Consider the following 13458-nt stretch of genomic DNA (forward strand, 5'->3'; position numbering starts at 1 on the left):
AAGGATTCACCTGCCTCAGCCTCCTGAGTAGCTGAGATTACAGGTGCCCGCCACCATGCCCAGCTAATTTTTGTATTTTTAGTAGAGAAAGGGTTTCACCATGTTGGCCAGGCTGGTCTCGAACTCCTGACCTCATAATCCACCTGCCTCGGCCTCCCAAAGTGCTGGGATTACAGGCGTGAGCCACTGCACCTGGCCACATTATTTTTAAAGTAGTATGTCTCTCTCTTTCTTTTCATTTAAAGAAAATTCCCCATTTGTATTCACCTTCTGTGACTTCCAAAAATATAACTGTTTTCATAATTTTTGCCATTTCCAACTATTTCTCAATTATCCACTCAATATATACTGAGCCCAGACAAGTACCAAGTGATGACAACATAATCACTTTCTTTCCTTCAACTTAAATTTCTTAAGGATTATTTCTTAGGACAAAGAAAATAAACAACAGCAAAACATTTTCATTGTCTTTGCTTCTCTTTTACATAGCTGCATTACTTTTTTTCCTGTTCGTATCTAGATTTCTGATAAACCCTGCATCTATTTTCTCTTTTCTTGCTGTCTTCTGGATCCTCTGCTGCTCTGATGAAACATTCTCTGTACTGTTAACCACATCCTTCCCTGGGGCCTTTCTCAAATATTATCTTCCACAATATCTCTACTTGCAACTCTTCATCACCCATGTCCAGAATTTTTCTCTCCTCGTGGCTTTCTGTATATTGTGCTTGCTTGCTCCTTGCCTCTCTAATCATTTCTCTGACAAACCTTCCTTATGAGGTTTCATCCTTTTCTTTCTTCCTGAGAGTAAGACTACCTCCAGGAGGAGCCATTGTTTTTGTATGGTCACTCTACGTCATCTCAGAAAGCTTATTTATAATCATAGTCTTAATGATCGTTTGGCAATCAAGCCTTAATTTTATCCTTACTTCTAATGCAAATTCCAACTCATCAAATAAAGGAATATATTAAATATGCAACCATCCACTTGAATTGTATGTATTAAATACATAATACATAAGCACTCACCACTTTCCTCTCTAGCTAGATCCTTTTTGATATTTCTAATTCTGTCAAATACAACATTTCCTACTCCCGGGGGATGGACTGCATGGCCACCAATAACTACTTTTTCAATCCTAAAATACAATCAATTGATAATTCTTATCTAACTTTTTGCCTCAAATACTGCACAAGCATTCTCTCCAAATGAAATTTCAGACTCCCTTCTAATTTGTGCTGTTTTATCTTCCTAGAGACCTTTTGTAGACGACTCTAACACGTATAGTCTCTATTTCTCTCTTTTTCTCTCTCCCCACTCTCCTCCCTCTCTCCATTTATGAATTACAGAAGACTATATATATATTCTCGTACTATTGTCTAGCTACCTTTTATGTGTAAATCTTATCTTCCTAGAAATCTAACAAGTTTTCTCAGGAGAGGAATCTGTCTACACTTTTAAAATCTGTCTGTACCTTTATGACTGAGCACCGCATTAGATCTTCCACTGGAATTTTATCTAGTTTTATTTTACTTGAATTATTAGATGATTAACAATTTTCTTGCACAGCTAGATTAGTGTTTAGTAATTAAAGCTAACATACAAACCTGAAATGTCTTAGTAATCATTTATATATAATTTATATGTACTTAAAATAAAATTATGAAGTCCATATGGGAAAAATTGAACCAGAAAAATATGTTTTGATAGACAGTTGCCACTTATTTCAAATAAGAACCACTATAACCAAATGCTGGTGAATGTAATAATGTGTGTATGCTTTATTGCCTACTGAGGTAAGCATTGGTCCCTGTTTTACAAATGTATAGAAATACATTTTATATTTCAAATTATATTTGTTGATTTTTACCCTGGGATTTTCACTATAGAAATAAATTATTAAACTGATTTCATAATTTTTATTTGCACTAAACATACTAGTAGAATATACATGGTTTATATGTAAATTATCACTCAGATAAATCAGTAATACTTGTCTTCAAGAAATATAGAATGATTTTTATTTTATTTACTAATTCTGGCCCAGTATTGACATATTTTGACTAAAAATATAATGTCTTTATGGCATACGGTTAGTGTTATTTGCAGGTCATATAATTGTTAAAACCTATCATGTTAAGAAAACAATTTTGGGCCTTTGTGCTAAACACATCCACCTATAAACTCTATTATTTCAAACTCACACACATTGATGAAGGCAGTCTTCTTTACTCTTTCTACTGATTCAAATGCTAATGTCTTCCAGCAACATCCTCATCAACACACCCATTAATAATGTTTTACCCGCTATCTGGCCATTCCTTAGCTGAGTCAAGTTGATACATGCCATTCACCATCACAATTCACCCTTGTCTACTTGGCACCCACATGCACGTCCTTTAACCATACTTAGTTTCCAAATAACGACAATTAACAAGGCCATAATTCTGCCTTACATAATACAACTATCTTGCATAAAATAAAAAATCCACTAATCCCTTCCAGAGAAGAGGAGATACAGTCCTTAAGTAATATTTATCCTTCTGATATTTTATAACTTAAATACGATGATGTAAAATTAACAATACTAAATACTGATATAGAGTCAAATATCTTATGTTACATAATAGGAGAATGAGAGAAAAAAGAAAACAAGTATATTTGCTTAATATATATATATAAGCAAAATATATTAATAACAAAATAAGGAGGAAATACACATGAAAAACTTTTGGTTTCTGTAACTGGTCCTGTTGTCATAGCTGGTGTTTATAACTACCCTCTTCTACACGCCCTTTGCTTCAGCACGAACCTTAGCTGGTCATGGTTTTTTACCTGGTGGGGAGACCCAAACCATTCCTTTATAGTTTGGGCCATTAGTAGTCCTGTTCAGATGAGGTTGTTGTAGTTTTCCATTAACGTTGAGCACAGGCATGGTAATACTAGCAGAAGTCCTAGGGAAGCATCTATATTTAAGGTATACTCATTTTTACCTCCATTGTGGAGTAGGCCAATTTCCTTTTGGTAGTCCAGTTCAATTTCCCTAGTCAACACCAAAACTCCCTTCTTGTTGTCTCAGAGGCATGAGTTGCCCAAAGTGTTAAGGAGGCAGTCTTAACTTCCAGTTCAATAGAATCACTGTTGCGTCTCCTAGTGGAAGCATTCCTCCCTCTGGGACTAAGACCTCTGGGTGAGCAGAGCACAAAGTCATGGTAACAAAAATGTATTTTGCTAATAGGTCACTAGGGGTAATTGCGAGTGGCACCACTCTCATTTCTACTTCTGAATTCCTGGACCTGTGAATCCTTAGTATAGAAAAAACAAAACAAAACAAAACCCAAAAACAAAACAAAACAAAACAAAACAAAAAACACCATTCATTGAATGCTGATTCAGAGCATGTGTAGCCTTCTGGAGAACTTGGCCAAGTGGTATTGTCACCTAACTAGCACTGTAACTGAGTCTTCAAAAGGCCAAACTACCATTCTATCAAGGCAGCTGTTTTAGGATGGTTGGAGACATGGTAAAACTAGTGAATTCCATGAGCATGAGCCCATTGGCACACTTTTTTTGCTGTGAAGTGAATTTCTTGATCAGAAGCAATGCTGTATGGCATATCGTGACAGTGGATAAGGCATTTTGTAAGTATACAGGTGGTAGTTTTGGCAAAATCATTGCCTGCAAGGAAGGAAAATCCATATCTAGAGTTGAGTTTTGTCCAGTAAGGACAAAATGTGGACAGTTTCATAATGAAAGTGATTGAATGGAATCAATCTGCCATCAGGAAGCTGACTGGTCTCCTCAGGAAATGTTGCCATCTTGTCTCTTAACTGCTACTTAAATGTCACAATTATTCAAGTGTTTCATGAAAACTATTGTCAAATATGTACACAAGTAGTATATATTTGCATTCTTGATATCTTCTTTGGAAATGTTGATGAGAAATTTTATAGTATAAATTTATTGTACTCACCTTTAAACCCAAGCCATATCTGACCTATTAAAAGTTAAATATATGGCCTACTTTAGAGTCAAATATTCTGATCACTATGTTAATATATATTAGAAAAACTCCTGTTATTACAGTCACAATGTATCAAATACAATAAAAGTTTTTAATACAGACAAAAGAAGTCAAGGTCAAAAGAGAGATACACTATTGACTGTCAGATAAGATGATATGATTTCCTCCATCTGAATTAATCAGGATCGTCTAGAGAAACAGAGCCAACATAATATAAAAACACAAACACAAAAACACAAACAAATACAGAGAGGTTTATTACGGGAATTTGCTCACGTGATTATGGAGGCCAAGAAGCCCCACGATCTGCCAGCTGGAGAAGCAGGAAAGCCAGTGGTGTAAGATGTTTGGGTCAAAAGGCCTGAGAACCAGGAGAAGCCATGATGGAAATCTTCGTCAAAGTCCAAAGGCCTGAGAACCAGGAGTACTGATGTCCAGGGGCAGGAGACAATACATGTCCCAGCTCAGTGAGCAAATGTGCCCTTTCTAAGCCTTTTTGTTCTATTTTTGCTGCAGCTGTCCCCTTTAGGGTGGTGCCTGAGTATTACGCAGAACATCTGTTAACCAGGCCCTAGTATTCTCTTCTTCTGTCAAGTGATCATCGGGAACTCCATGAGACCACAGGTGTAGGCTGGGAGAGAGAAGCCAGGGTAGCAGAAGCGGAGACCAGGAGCATTTGGGCCACTTCTTCATGTAACTGACTTGTGCCTTCACAGCTGCTAGGGCCAGATCACAAATATACCACTTCTATTTGATGATGGAGTGTTATTTCACACAGCAACTTGATAGGTTGGTGGTCAGATAACACCCAGTTCATGGTGGGTAGCTCAGGTCACATAGTTACTTGGTAGCCCATTTTTATACCTGGGGAAACATGAACCTCTTTTCCTTATAACTGCAATTTTTGCCACAAAGCTTTCAGTTTCATCATCATTTTGCAATGAAAAATATATATTCAGCTGGGTGTGGTGGCTCAAGCCTGTAATCCCAGAACTTTGGGAGGCCGAGGCTGGCGGATCGCCTGAGCTCAGGAGTTCAAGAAAACCCTGACCAATATGGTGAAACCCCGTCTCTGCTAAAATACAAAAAAAAAAAACAAAAAAAACCCAAAAAACAAAAAAAACTAACTGGATGTGGTGGCGTGTGCCTTTAGTTTCAGCTACTCGAGAGGCTGAGGCATGAGAATTGCTTGAGCCTGGGAAACAGACGGTGCCGTGAGCCAAGATCGTGCCACTGCACTCCAGCTTGGGTTACAGAGTGAGACACCATCTCAAAAAAAAAAAAAAAAAAAAAAAACCAAAAAACAAAAAAACAAAAAAAACTAACTGGGTGTGGTGGCGTGTGCCTTTAGTTTCAGCTACTCGAGAGGCTGAGGCATGAGAATTGCTTGAGCCTGGGAAACAGAGGGTGCCGTGAGCCAAGATCGTGCCACTGCACTCCAGCTTGGGTTACAGAGTGAGACACCATCTCAAAAAAAAAAAAAAAAAAAAAAAAGAAAAAAAAAAGAGAAGATCAAATTATTCCTAGTGTATAGGCTAATTATTTTATGAGAAAATGTTTTTGATATATGGTTTCTCATGGCATGAACCAAAAAGTTATTTTAAAGTATAAGAATGACTGATGCCTTAGTGAATTATGGGACTTTAAGGTAATATAATAATTTATAGCCAGTCTAAAATATTTGCTATTTACTTTCCTTAAATGGAAATTATTGGCCAGGCATGGTGACTCACACCTATAATCCCAGCGGTTTGGGAAGCTGAGGTGGGTGGATTAGTTAACCCCAGGAGTTCGAGAGCAGCCTGGGCAACATAATGATACCTCCTCTCTACAAAACATTTTACAAATTGGCCAGATGTGGTGGCATGTGGCCATAGTCCCAGCTACTCGGGCAGCTGAGGTGGGTGGATTGCTTGAGTGCAGGAGATTGAGGCTGCAGTGAGCCAAGATTGCACCACTTCAACCTGGGGGATGGAGCAAGGCCATGACTCAAAAAAAAAAAAAAAAAGAAAAGAAAAGAAAAGAAAAAGAAAACAGTTACTGGGACAATAAAATATTAATATTTGATACAAGTAATTTGATATGAATTAGGGAACTCCATTTTTCTCCATCATCAAATTAGTTCCTTCTAGATATAAATATGTATTAACTGAGGTCACTTAGAAATTTTGGGTCAAAATATTAACAGCCCAATTAACTTTGTAATTTTATCAGGTTTGTTGACTATATGAAATTTAAAGTTTGTCACAGCCTCTTAACAAATTACTACTAATTTCTAATTTAACTTGTGAGTTTATAGGTCATTCATATGCTGTAAATAGCCCTTGAATTATTCTTTTTAAATAAAGAAGATTGAATCAGATGATCTCTAAAGTCGCTTCCATCTGAGTCTAAGCTTTGTTTTTAACTTAACGTTTCAATTGACTTTAAGTACAGTTTAAGCTCTCATTATGCCAAGAGTATTTTCATTTTAGAGACATCAATAACAGTATCTAAGTCGTTTGTGAGAGAAAGAGAGAGAGAGAAGAGGTGAGGGAGTAAGGGGGGGAAGATAAGGATAGGGAGAGGGAGAGGAAGAGGATATTTACTACAAATGGATGTTAAACTGTGTTTTTTTCATGCAATATTTTTAGTATTAAAGAAAGACTATTTCTTTGGTTATGTATTAGCAATTTGAATGTGCTTATTTTTGGATTGTTAGTTAAATATTTGTATTTTGCAAAATGGTATCAATTCAGGAGAAAAAGTAACACTATGAGTTTCATTTGAAATTTTGTGTAAAAATCTCAAGACCCTGAAACTCTGTAAACTTGTGCTTTAGCACTGCAGCAGCTCATGCCTCATAGGTAATAGAAGGTGTCATGTGACACTCTGAACTTTTCCTTGTCATCCCTTCATTCGAGAACACTTGCTGCCATTCTGACTCCCACTAAAGATTAGACCCTATCATAGCAAAAAAACCCAAAAATGTCCCTGCCCCAGTTTCAGCTTTTACACTTGGGAGAAGAATTGGTTTCCGTTTACCATAACTCAAACTATTAAATAGCTATATTTGTCTAAGACAACACCCTGGTTTATACCCCCAGATACTACCAACCAGCCAGTATAAACTCTTGGTCTTAAGTATAATGCACTCCATATGCTTCACCTTACTCAGAGGCAGACCATTGAATCATTCACATTTGAGTTGGCTCGGATTAGTGCCAAATTGGAGATAGCAGAACAATACAATTTTAGAGTAATGGATGTTATTTAGAAAGAGAAACAACAGTTTCAAAGGCAAAGATTCATTAAAGATAATCAAGGCCTTTAACACAGCTGCTGGCCAATGAAAAATTATGTGATAATTGTGTCTATACATAATGGATTTATTTAACATGTGAAAACTTGACTTGAGCCACTACAGATTTTTTTCTAATACATAGGACATCTTTTAAATATTTAGAAAAAACAAAGGCATTTTCCTGATAATAAAGTGTACACATTCACTATAAAAAAATTATAAAACTATTTTAAAACTGTTAGAAACAATACAAATACCCACTAATCTCACCAACTAGAGATAGTATTAATAAGCTCAAATTGTTGTCATTTTGAGTGTGTCTTTGAAATCAAATATATATACAATAAATACAACAGAACACGTATGGTGTGAGTGTATTTGAATCATATGGTTGTAACCTGCTTTCTTTCTCAGCATTATATCATGATTGACTTTCTATATTCTTTATTTTATAACATGATATTTTATAACATAATAGTTATGCTCTACTTATTATGATTTACCGTAATTTATTTAATTCATTTTATTTGACATATTTCAATATAATAAGTATCACTTCAGAGATATACTTGTATGTACATCATTTGAGATATCTAATTATTTCCATTCCCTATATTAATTCATCTGCAATTATTGGATTAAAGTCAGCATTTTACTTACTCTTAAAATTTCCACTATATAATGTGTTCTAATTACACTCTTCCCAGAAGTGTACAACATTTATTATTTTCCAAAATCCTTGTCATCATAACCTATTTGTTTTTTAATGGTTATCAATTTGATAGGTGGGAAATGCTATCTTTTTTAACTTTCATTTTTATTACAAATAAGTTTCCAGTAGTTTAATATTTCTTGATCATAAATAGTTCTACTTTGATAATACAGTAATTCATGTCCTTTACTCTCTTTTTATTAGACTCTGTTTTTCTAGCTCTGAATTCTGTGGGGATTTGATTTTTCTAGATTCCACTAATTAACATTTTGCTGTTTAGGCCTTACAGAGATGTCTCTGTTTTTTAAAAAATTGACTCTTGATAAATACAAGGGTATTAGATTAAATTTTTCTGCATTAGAAATATTTCTACATTCATAGTTTTAGGCAATCTATCTTTATGTGTTAACAAACTCTTAGACAACTGGAAAGAATTTATAACTAAACAGCTGAAGAGAAAAATAAAGGAAAATAGGGTGTGGTGGCCCACGCCTGTAATCCCAGAAGTTTGGGAGGCCAAGGTGAGAGGATGGCTTGAGGCCAGGAGATTGAGACCAACTTGAGCAACATGGTAAGACTCATCTCTATAAAACATTTTAAAAAATTAGCTGAATGTGGTGGTACACACCTGTAGTCCCAGCTACAAGGGAGGCTGAGACAGGAGGATCACTTGAGCTCAGGAGTTTGAAGCTGCAGTGAGCTATGATTATACCACTTCACTCCAGACAGAGGAAGAACTTGCCTCTGAAAAAAATAAGAATTAAAATAATGTTGCTCAAATATTTGCCCCAAGAATGTACCTATCAAATGAATTAACAGACCAAGAAAACACAGGCATAGCATTTGAGGAGCCATTTCACTGGCTGTGTTACATACATTGGAGAAATTCGTGTTTGGTTTTTAGGTTGTGTCTCAAGATCCATTTGTTTCTTTGTAGGTGCCGCTCGTGAGCCTGTGGGCTGTGAGGAGAAGGGAAAAATGACTGAGCAAGTGGTGCTTGGTGCCCCTGACCTGTGCCCATCCTGATTGCTCTGGTTCTCACCGCCCTTACATAGCTGTGTGCTACAATGCGTTTCCTAAAAACAAACAAACAAACAAAAACCCAGAGGTTTCTTCTGATATTTAAGGTTTGGAAACTTCTCCTTCAGAAGGTTCTCATGTCTTTATTTTATATTATACTTTAGTCTATAATGTATTGACCTTTAGTATTTATTTAATCTATAGTCTTTATTCTATATTTACATTCTGTTTTATCAAATTGTACTGTAAATCACCACAAAACATTTCTAGAAGTGGAGATTCAGTTGTAAAAGAATGTACATTCTAGTCAGCATTAAGCCATACATTGAGCTTATTTTCAGCATAGCTTATATATACCCACTATATGAATCAAGCATAATGATGTAAATAGATGTTAAATCTTAAGTTCTATGTTATTCATTTTATGAGCATTTTATTTCATTGTTAGTATGCTCATTTATTTGGAGTTAAGTGATTGCATATTACACTGTAATTGAGGTTAGGGCTAGTCAGGTAGTTATTATCTCACTAAACCTCTATTGTTACAGGACTGTTCATTATTTTTGAACTAATGGCTAGATTCTGTACAACCTAAAATCAAATTCCACTATAAATTTATCCAAAGTGCTTTAGATAAGAAATGACACACGGCTTTTTCTTTAGAACTTAACATTTCTTTTGGCCATATGAAGCATTTTTGTCAGGCATCTCAAATTCCAGGTTTTATAAGCCAAGAGTTTTTGTTTTCCTATTACTTTGAAGGAAGTGGAAAAGTCAAGTGAAATATGTACAACCTAAATGTATAATCATTTAATTAAAAATGTTGATAACTGAAGTCACATTTATCTTTAGCATATTCTTTATTTGATCAACAAGTGTTACCAGTGGAGAGTGTCCAGATTCCTGGCATTTTGGACAAAAAGCACAAACAAAACCACGGAGGAAGAGCACAGAGTTATTGAAACAAAAGTACACCCCACAGAGTGGGAGCAAGATTGAGCAACCTGCTGGAGACCACTGGTTACAGAATTTTCTGGGGTTTAAATACCCTCTAGAGGTTTCCCGTTGGTTACTCGGTTTACACCCTATGTAAATGAAGTAGTGATCGGCGACCAGTCAGACTGGTCGCCGGAGGGGACCAATCAGAGGTACGTTTCATTTTTCATCTTCCAGGCAGAAAAGGGGCAGGTTGCAAAGGGAGTATAGCCTCTGATCCTTTTGTTACTTGGGTGAGGAAAGTTGGGGTTTTCCTTTAGATTTAGTACTAGGAAGTCAGTGTGAATTGGCTTTAGGTTTCCTGCCTCCAGACCCTACTATCCTGCCTCACAAGTATTTATGAAATCTTGCTCTAGACAAGATGTTTCAAGGTATTAGAGTGTTATTTGGGAGAAAAGGTGGAATGAATGGTTAGATATATGTAAATACTTCAAAATTTTCTTACAAAGCTTGTTTTAGACAGTGTGCCTTCTTTTTAGAACATGGACCTGAAAATTGATGATAATGATGATAATAAAAATTAACATAAAGATAGTATCTATCATTTATAAATATACTATACATCAATTTACTTGCCAGTTGAGTAACATAGTTTATATAATTTGTCAACATGAAGCTATAGAAATAAACATTGTTTTTTTTAGAGATGAGGAAACCTAGACACAAAAATATTAATTAACCTGGCCACAATCAAAGTGTGGAAAACTGACAAAAACAAGACACAAACCAAAGTATCCTCTTCAGAGACAATGCTATAAATCACTATAAAATAAATAGTATTGGCTGCAAAAATATATAATGTCTCACTGGGAATAAGTCTGATTTACAGAGATTGGCATCACAACTGCTGTCACAATACGACTGCAGACACTGTGGGCCAAAGAATCTGAAACACTGTCATTGCATATGGACACAACTGTTGTTCTAATTCCAGTGAAAATTAGAAATGAACCTCTGCTCAAGGGCAAAAAACAAAGCAACAATTATAAACCAAAAAGAAGCAAGCAAACAAAACACAAAGCAAAACAAAAACCTGAAGCTGCGATGAGCATATAATTAGTTAATTTTTCTTTGCAGTTGTAGAAGCAGTTACATTTTCCTGATGTGGCCCAACGCTACACGGGTACTAAAATCTTGTGTAAAGTGAAACTCTTAGATCTAAATGCACTATTAAGTATATGTATTGAGCTCTCATTTTGTGCCAAACACTATGACAGAAAACATCAACATAAGATGCCATCAAGAAATAAGAAGTATAGAGTTTAGTGGTGTGAAGTAGGCCTAGTAGGAGTACATTTGAAGTTTGTCAAAACCTGTTGTAACAGAAACATTTACTGCTCACCAAATAGCCATGTGCTTCAGAATATTTTCTGGTCCTCTCGCAGGTATGCATGGCTTTGTTCTGGTCCATGAGCTGTGAGCAGAAATGGCACCTACCACCTCTGCCTCGAAGTATGTAACACCAGGCATGTGACCCTCCACCTCTTTTTTTCCCTGCTGTGGGATCTTGGAGATACATGCTGAGAAGACTGATTCACAATGCCAACTGCTGCCTGGAGAGCCAACTATCTTGTGCCACAATATGCAGGAAATTTTTCCAAGGCAATAAGACGTAGAGGTAAACTTGTGACAGCATTGTCTAGTTCATCCTGAATAACATACCTGGCTCTTCTTTTTTCAAAAAGGACATTGCCAACCAAGCTCTTTTAAGTGTATCAACAGTTAATTAACAGTGATGCTCCTGATGCACAAAGGAATAACAGGCGTCTTCACATAGGGGGTTTTGCTGTTTCAGGAATTTCCTGTGTTTCCTTGAGATCTTGTTCTGGAGGTTTCCAGGTGTGGTATCACATTGTGAAGCTCCTAATCATGGGGTCAAGAGGATCAACTTACAGAGAGACTTTAGGTCCTACATCATTTTGACAGATATATATGTAATTTGGTACCTATTTGCAAGGGGAGGGAATAAAAGAAAGAAAAAGTTAAATGACATCCTCTAGCTTAGCACTGTCCAATGTAAACTACATAGGTCATTTTAAGTTTTCTGGCATCTGCCTGAAAAAAGTAAAAAATAACAGAAGTTAATTTTAATAATATATTTTATTTAACCCAATGTATCCAACTATGGTTATTTTAACGTGTAGTCAATGAAAAACTTCATTAATTTCATAAGAAGTCTTTGAGATCTGGTGTGCATTTTAATCTTAAAATGGATCTTAATTTGGAAAAGCCACATTTCAAGTGCTCAACAACCACATGAATCTGTGTTCCACAGTGAGGTCTAGATGTAACTTAAATTTGTTAAACATTTGTTGAGCTTATGCCAGTCATCATGGTAAGTATGTTCACAGCATTGTCTAAATTGTTTATTATAATATTCTCTTGAGTTAAGAAATGAATATATCCACAGAATCAGAAAGTGACAGAGCTAAGATCCAAATCAATTCTCCACCCTGCCTCTGAAGATGGAGGAATGCTCTAGGCAACTACAGGATCATGGGACCCCTCTATAAGTCAAACAAGAAGAGTGAGGCCCCCAAAGAAAGTACTGACTGGTGATGGAGAGGATTATGGAGTTAATGAACATTAAATAAGTATAATTGGTAATCATCAAGTAAATACTGCACTTGATGATTGACTGCATGGGGGAAAAGGAGAAGGAAGGAGGGGCCTGGCAATTGCGGGTTCCTACTTCTGACTTAAGCAACTGACTTGTCAATAAGTCTGTTTAGAGAGAGACTGACATGGACTTGCTCACTTAAAATTGAGATTTAGCGATTTTTGATCGCTGGAATTACCAGTACAGTACAAGGAAAATAACCCACTTTTTTGGTTCTAGCCACGGCTATATTTGACACAAATACCAGATTATAGTGATCTGACAATTGCTTTTTAAGAAAAATATTGTTCACATAGACATGAATCAGCAAGTCTTTAATACTGTTACAGAAAGAGAAACACCAATAGCTAATTCAATAACCTTAGATTTACAGTGCATAACATTTACAAGCTTCTAATGTGCTTCTTCATATCTTTCTTCTCCAAAAATACACACTAGGCTTTATCACCACATGTGCAACAGTGAACATTTTTGTAGTTTTATACTTATGTGCTTGTCTTTGGTTCTGGAAGGATTCCAAGTGGTGCTACCTGGTCCTGAGACCTTTGCCTGGTGGGGTCTATCTGATGAAGGTATGATCAGATCTTAAAACCCAAAAGGACTCAGCTTTCAACTTTGATCAAATCACATCATTAACTGTAAGAGGTAGGATACCAGAGGTAACCAAGAACAAAATTTGTAGAAATTCAAACATTTCATAAGCTGTTGACAGGTAGTACTGGCCCACAGATGATAACTATGACGAATAAAATAATTAACCTGGAAGGTCATAAATGTGCTATTTTTATTGCTCTATAGTTACTAT

Source organism: Mandrillus leucophaeus, unplaced genomic scaffold (genome assembly GCF_000951045.1).
Source record: "Mandrillus leucophaeus isolate KB7577 unplaced genomic scaffold, Mleu.le_1.0 Scaffold258, whole genome shotgun sequence".
Taxonomy (NCBI): domain Eukaryota; kingdom Metazoa; phylum Chordata; class Mammalia; order Primates; family Cercopithecidae; genus Mandrillus; species Mandrillus leucophaeus.